Genomic DNA, 7,422 nt, shown 5'->3' on the forward strand with positions numbered 1-7,422 from the left:
CAATCTGCGTGTATTTTAAGCATATAATCTCCATAGGCTTTATCTGTTTAGAAAGTTATAATTTCTTTACATTTCTGTCTGTCACACACAATTGTTGGATTATATTACAACTGCCTCTGTGGATGCTCACATATTTGATCATTGTAATACAAATGCAGATAAACAACTGTGTTTGTAGTCTACTTCTGAGACAGGAACAAATGTGTACAATATAAGCAACAAACAAAACACGAAAACCCAAACTCAGATCCTATCTCCAATTTGAGAGCTTGAGGAACCAGTTATGTGAGTATCAACTAGATTACTTGTTTTTCTGATGTTTTTGTGTGGCAGATTTCTTTAATTAGCATTAAAATTATAGAAAAAAAATGAAAAACAAAGATGAAAAGACAAGACTAATTTTTGGCTTAGCTAGATATTAAAACACATTAAAAATCATATTTAAATTGACAACACATTGTTACAAGAAAGGAGGAGAGGGCTGACACCATGGCTCACTTGGCTAATCCTCTACCTGTGGCGTTGGCATCCCATATGAGCACTGGGTTCTAGTTCCAGTTGTTCCTCTTCCAGTCCAGCTCTCTGCTGTGGCCCGGGAGGGCAGTGGAGAATGGCCCAAGTGCTTGGGCCCCTGCACCCGCATGGGAGACCAGGAGGAAGCACCTGGCTTCTGGTTTCGGATCAGCATAGCTCCGGCTGTAGCGGCCATTTGGGGGGTGAACCAATGGAAGGAAGACCTTTCTCTCTCTCACTGTCTATCTATCAAATTAAGAAAAAAAAAAAAAAGAAAAGTGGAGGGTGAGACAACATGAAAATTGGTAGCCAATCAGTTCTTAGTAAGTACAAGCTGATATAAATAATAAGCTATCATAAATCAATGATGTTGCAGTAGTTGATTTTGTATATGTAAAAAAAGGGAAAATCAGTTAGGTGCCTTATCTAATATTCTACCAAAATAAGTTACAAATAAAATTAAACATTAAAAATATTAAGCCATTAAATACTGGGGAAGGTTCAAATTGATATTGTGCCTTGAATTGGAGGGAGTTTTAACTTTAAAAGTACTGGAGAAATCATGAAGAAGGGGCTGATGCTGTGGCGCAGTGGGTTAAAGCCCTGGCCTGCAGCTCCGGCATCCCATATGGGCACCGATTCCAGTCTCGGCTGCTCCACTTCCCATCCAGTTCTCTGCTGATGGACTGGGAAAGCAGTGGAGGATGGCCTAAGTCCTTGGGCCCCTGTGTCCGTGTGGAAGAACCAGAAGAAGCTCCTGGCTTTGGATCTGCGCAGCTCCGGCCGTTGCAGCCAGCTAGGGAGTGAACCAGAGGATGGAAGATCTCTCTCTCTGTCTCTCTTTCTGTCTCTGTTTAATCTGACTTTCAAATAAACAATAAACCTTTAAAAAATCATGAAGAAAAGGTTGCAATTGATATAAGAAAAATTCTAGCAACTTTTGTTCTTCAAAGCAAACAATGGTAAATGTAATTTAAACAGAGGTATCAATTTAGGAGAAATATTCACACAAAATCCAATAAAACAGTGTATGAAATGTTATTTGATAAAAGGGAAATAGAATGTCCAGCTCCATTATAAATTAAATGTTGAAAATTAGAACAATGATAAATAATTTTGACTTAAAAATAATATCAATTATTTAACAATTGATAGTACTGAATGTTAATATCGGTCAGTGTGTCACTCTTTATATAATACTTATGAAGGTACAAGCTTTCTGGAAAGCAATTTAATAATACATATAGAAAGAATAAAATAATCATAACCACTTATTAATTTGACTCAAGAATAGCATGTAATATAGACAAAGTTTTATGCACAATGATGTTTATAGCAGCATTATTAAGAATGATAGGGCTGGTGTGTGGTGTAGAAGGTAAAGCCAATGCCTGCAAGACCAGCATCTCATATGGGTGCCAGTTTGATTTCTGGCTGATCCACTTCCAGTCCAGCTTCCTGCTAATGGCTTGGGAAAGCAACAGAGGATGATCCAAGTTCTTGGACCCCTACTACCTTTGTGGGAGACCCTGATGAAGCTCTTGGCTCCTGGCTTTGGCCTGGCCTAACTCTGATTGTTGTGGCCATTTGGGGAGTGTACCAGCTGGTAGAAAATTTCTCTCTCTCTGCCTCTCCCTCTCTCCCTATAACTCTGACTTTCAAATAAATAAATATATCTTTAAAAAAAGAATGGTGAATATTATAAACAACCTGTATATTTAGTATGAGAGGATTCGTTTAGTAAATTGTATTTAGTGGAAGAATTTTTAAAAAATTTATTTTCATTTTATTTGAAAGAGAAAAAGAGATAGATGGAGGGACGATTGGAGAGAGAGCTTCTGTCTGCTGGTCCACTTCCCAAATGCCCAGAATAGCCAGGACTGGACCAGGCCAAAGTCAGAGGCCTGGAACTTGATCCTGGTCTCAAATGTGGGTGGAGGGACCTGAGTGCTTGTGCCAACACCTGCTGCCTCCCAGGGCTCACATTAGCAGGAGAGTGGATCAGAGTGCAGTAGCCAGGACTTGAACCAGGCACTCCAGTTTGGAACATGGGCATCCCAAGTGGTGATTTAACTGCTTCCCCACACCCCTGTCTCTTAGTAAAACAATTTTATACAGTCGGTGAAAATACTTTCTATTCCTCATAAGGTGATATTGAATAAAAATATATATGCTTGTATCAAACTTAATTGAGGGAGGCCGGTGCTGCGGCTCAATAGGCTAATCCTCCGCCTTGCGGCGCCGGCACATGGGGTTCTAGTCCCGGTCGGGGAACCGGATTCTGTCCTGGTTGCCCCTCTTCCAGGCCAGCTCTCTGCTATGGCCCAGGAGTGCAGTGGAGGATGGCCCAAGTCCTTGGGCCCTACACCCGCATGGGAGACCAGGAGAAGCACCTGGGTCCTGGCTTCGGATCAGTGCAATGCGCAGGCCGCAGCACACCGGCCGCGGCGGCCATTGGAGGGTGAACCAACGGCAAAAGGAAGACCTTTCTTTCTGTCTCTTTCTCTCACTGTGCACTCTGCTTGTCAAAAAATAAAAAAAAGAAATAAATTAATTGAGGGAAAAATCTGTTAAAATATTTACTGTGATGGTGATGTAATTAAAAAGAAATTTTTCTTTGTGATTTTCAGATGTCATTTAATAATCATGCACAGATTTTAAACAGAAAGTCATAAGCCAGATAAACAGATTTTTAAATGACTTGAATAAAAGTACTGAGAAACAAAGTAATAAAAGATCTACATGTTCAAAATAAAAGTTTATGAATTTGAATTTCAGAGTGTTTTCAAATCCTTTAAGAAGATATACTGTGCGTGGGTGTTGTAACATAGTAGGTTAAGCCTCTGCCTGCAGTGTTGGCATCCCATATGGGCACTGGTTCCTGTCTCAGCTGCTCCTCTTCCAATCCAGCTCTCTGTGATGGCCTGGGAAAGCAGTGGAAGATGGGCCAAGTCCTTGGACCTCTGCATCCACATGGGAGACCCAGAAGAAGCTCCTGGCTCCTGGCTTCAGATCAGCACAGCTTGGGCTGTTGCAGCCCGTTGGAGAGTGAATCAGCGGATGGAAGACCTCTCTCTCTCTCTCTCTCTCTTTCTCTCTCTCTCTCTCTGCCTCTTCTTTCTGTGTAACTGTGACTTTCAAATAAATAAATAAATCTTTGAAGTGATAGTGGGACTAGATGGTAAGCGGATCCAGGAGAGGGTAGGTGTATGGAGTTGGTTGTCTGTCAATGTTAACCAGTGTACAGAAATAGGAGAAGCAGCCAACGGGATGATGACTCAACTGCAGCTGAACCCTGCCCCCTGCGGTCCTACCCATGCTTGTTCATTGGGAGGCCCCAAGCCCCATCCATAGACAATGCAGCCTGTTGTTGCAGATCAGTTTCTTGTGGTACAGGGCAGAGTGGAGAAAAGGGAAGGGAGCCGAAGGATAAATGGAAAGTGCAATGTAGATTCCACAGGAAATAAGAGGAGGATGCAGGGGCCAGTATTTGGGTACAGTGGTTTAAGCCACAGTTTTCAATACCAGTATCCCATATCTGAGTGCTTATTCCATTGATGGTTACTCTGCTTCTGATCCAGCTCCCTCCCAATGTGCCTGATAAAGTAATGGAAGATGGTCCAAGTGCTTGGGTCCCTGCCACCCTTTGGGAGGCCAGGACTGGGGTTCTTTGCTCCTGCTTTCAGCCAGGCCCAGCCATGGCTATTGAAGGCATTTAGGGAGTGAATCAACCATTGGGAGATCTCTTTCTCTCCTTTCTCTAGCTCTCTCTCTCTCATTGCCATTCTGCCTCTTTGTGTTTCTGTATCACTCTGCCTTATAATTAATTAATTAATTAATAAAGCTTTTCACACTGGATGTCCCCAGACATGCTTTACATGTGGACTATCAGTTCAGGTTGTTATGAATTGGGTGGTTGATTGCGTCAAGATCTTCTGGAGGGAAGGGAAAACTACTCAAATAGGCTTGCATGTGCCACACAAGCAGTATTTGTGCATAATATTGTGTAGGGAACAGAAGAGTCTTTAGTGAAAAATAAGCATTTTACGACGTCTCATTAAAGCACAATGGTGAAGAAAACACCAGGTTAGTAATCAAAATTCCATGGAATAGCAAAAATTCTGTAGCTTACAAATAGATGTGTGGGGTGGTCATAGGAAAAACTAAGATTATGACAAACTATATTAAAGAGGATACTGAAACTGGTGAGCAGAAAATGGTGATATTTTGAAGCATTAAAATGTTGGAGAAGTGTGTGTACAATGCAGACACCTTGGTTTATTTCTTTATGGAAAATAGTACAAAAGTGAAAGTTTCGGAGGTATGACCTGAAGTTGAAAACCTACTATTGTTTTGCCCTTTGTGATCAGTTCAAACTAGATTTGATGACCACTTCTTTGTAATCACCCTGTCTGATATATTGAGTGTGAATTTTCAATGACATTGAATTCATTTGAAAGGCATTTTTTATGAATTATTTAAGAATGAGGTCATGTTATAAAAAGCAGAATATGGTAGCTTGCCAAAGTTTTGGGGCTATTGTTTTAAGTGGCCATACTATTACCCTTGACAAATAAAGCGTGACTGTTTGGGGGAAGAGAACATTTCCTTCAAAGGTTAAAAATGTGTGGACAGCCTCTGAGATTCACCAGGAATTCTTCCTTAAGATAAGGCCCACATAAAAATTTTAGATATTGCCTGATGGCACAGAGATAAATGGTTGTCAGAAAATGGAAAAGGCTCATTTTCTAAGCTTGAGTGGCAATTTTCCTATAACTCTGTCAAACGGATAAAATACTCGCCTTTCTGAAGCAGGCTGGCTGAAGGGAAGGAAGGGATAGCCAAGATTAATGAGATAAAGGAAAATAATATTTATTTTCTGAGGCACTCTATTAACATCTTAGAGTATGCCTGCCAGAGCCTTTCTCCCCATAGCAAGATGTGGATGACACGGTTCAGACATTTATTGAATTTGCAGTGGCTGAGGATAGAGGCGCTTTGTTGTACAGGCTACAGGCTATGCTTGCCTGTTGCTCTTCCTTGTCTGATCTTATCTCTGTTCACTGGTCTTCCCTATTGTTTAGAGTTTGATGAAGGACCCTTGGAATGTATAATATGTCAGTCTTAACTTTTAAGAATAAAGATAACCTACGGTTTAGCTGAAAAAGTAATTTCGCAGAAAAACTGTTGCTTCTGTCTGAGAAAGAGACAAAGTTTGTATAAGCTGTGACTTAAAAGTTAAAAAAAAACTTTTAATCGACCAGATAAGGTGTGTTTGCCTGTTTTGACCTTTTACTTGCTTGTGTATTAAAGGGTATGTCAAAATCTGACTGAGTATCCACCACACATTCAGTAAAGGAGCACTTATGAGAGGTGGTGCCACCAGATACCTATGTGATATATTTATAAAAATATAGGCTGATGCAATTTTATATTATACTATAATTTTCTCCTCCCTTGTCAAGACAACTAATCCTCTGGTACTGATAGTAGAAAAAATGTGAAGCAATCTAAATTTCCCTGCTTAGGTCATTGTATAATGCAAATACCCTATAGCGTCCCAAGGTGATATCGGAAATGACCCCCTAAAATCTATAAGAAAATATGGCCCCTTAAAGTTCCCCATAGGTCGAGTCTGGGGTGCCACATATGTTACCAGAATTTGGGGTGCCATATGATATCATCATATGCTTATTAATAAATCCCCAATATTAATAAGCCCAAGAGGGTTCTTGTCTAATATTTGGAGAAGAATTCTAAATACTGGCATAAATAAACGAGGCAGCATGGTACATTTTACGCTTTTATTTAGTGTGAAAGATGTGTAGGAGAGTGAGAGCTTTATCTGAGAGAGAGGTAAATCTGGGTTCATACTGAGCACTAGGAACCAGCCACGTGGAGGAGCATCTAGGCCAGGAAGCCTAGGGTGGGTAGCCTGAAGGCCGCGTGCCCTGGCGGCACAGGGCTACAGCCAGCCCCCTCCTGGCCAGAAGCCATGGAAAATAAGAGAGGGGACACAGTATTCCAGGCTTTAAACCCACTTTCAAAGGGGAGTGGTTAATTAACCTGATTGGCTGGTGGGCACCCAGGTGTGGCCAGGTAGGGGCATGAGGTCACACAGGGGCATGGAGAAGGTGTGGCGAAGGCGTGGTCTTCCAGCTCACAAACCTAATCGATTTTAACCTGTATGCCTGCCTACTTCAAAGGTATGTTAAGCAAAATATCACAATACTATGGGTAACAATATGTGTGGGCCCATCTTGTCTTGCTTGAAATGTTCTTTTGGTTGATTTTGGTTCAATCTTCAGATCTGCATAACGTGAGAAATTCTCAGGGACCGAGTAATCCCAAATGGGCCAGTGTTCTTTGAGGCACACTTAAAGGTGTGTATGTTCCATACCATGCATGCTGAACTCTAATCTGCTTTTACTCATGTAATATAGGATAAGCAATACGCAGCAATGACATGATCCATTGTAATGGCTGCATGGTGTTTGACTATATGGATACATTCTAATTTATTTTAAAATCTCTCGGTGAAATTTTAAAACTCTTAGCCGGCGCCGCGGCTCACTAGGCTAATCCTCCGCCTTGCGGCGCCGGCACACCGGGTTCTAGTCCCGGTCGGGGCACCGATCCTGTCCTGGTTGCCCCTCTTCCAGGCCAGCTCTCTGCTGTGGCCAGGGAGTGCAGTGGAGGATGGCCCAAGTGCTTGGGCCCTGCACCCCATGGGAGACCAGGAGAAGCACCTGGCTCCTGCCATCGGAACAGCGCGGTGCGCAGGCCGCAGCGCGCTACCGCGGCGGCCATTGGAGGGTGAACCAACGGCAAAAGGAAGACCTTTCTCTCTGTCTCTCTCTCTCACTGTCCACTCTGCCTGTCAAAAATTAAAAAAATAAATAAATAAAT

Source organism: Lepus europaeus, chromosome 3 (assembly GCF_033115175.1).
Source record: "Lepus europaeus isolate LE1 chromosome 3, mLepTim1.pri, whole genome shotgun sequence".
NCBI lineage: Eukaryota > Metazoa > Chordata > Mammalia > Lagomorpha > Leporidae > Lepus > Lepus europaeus.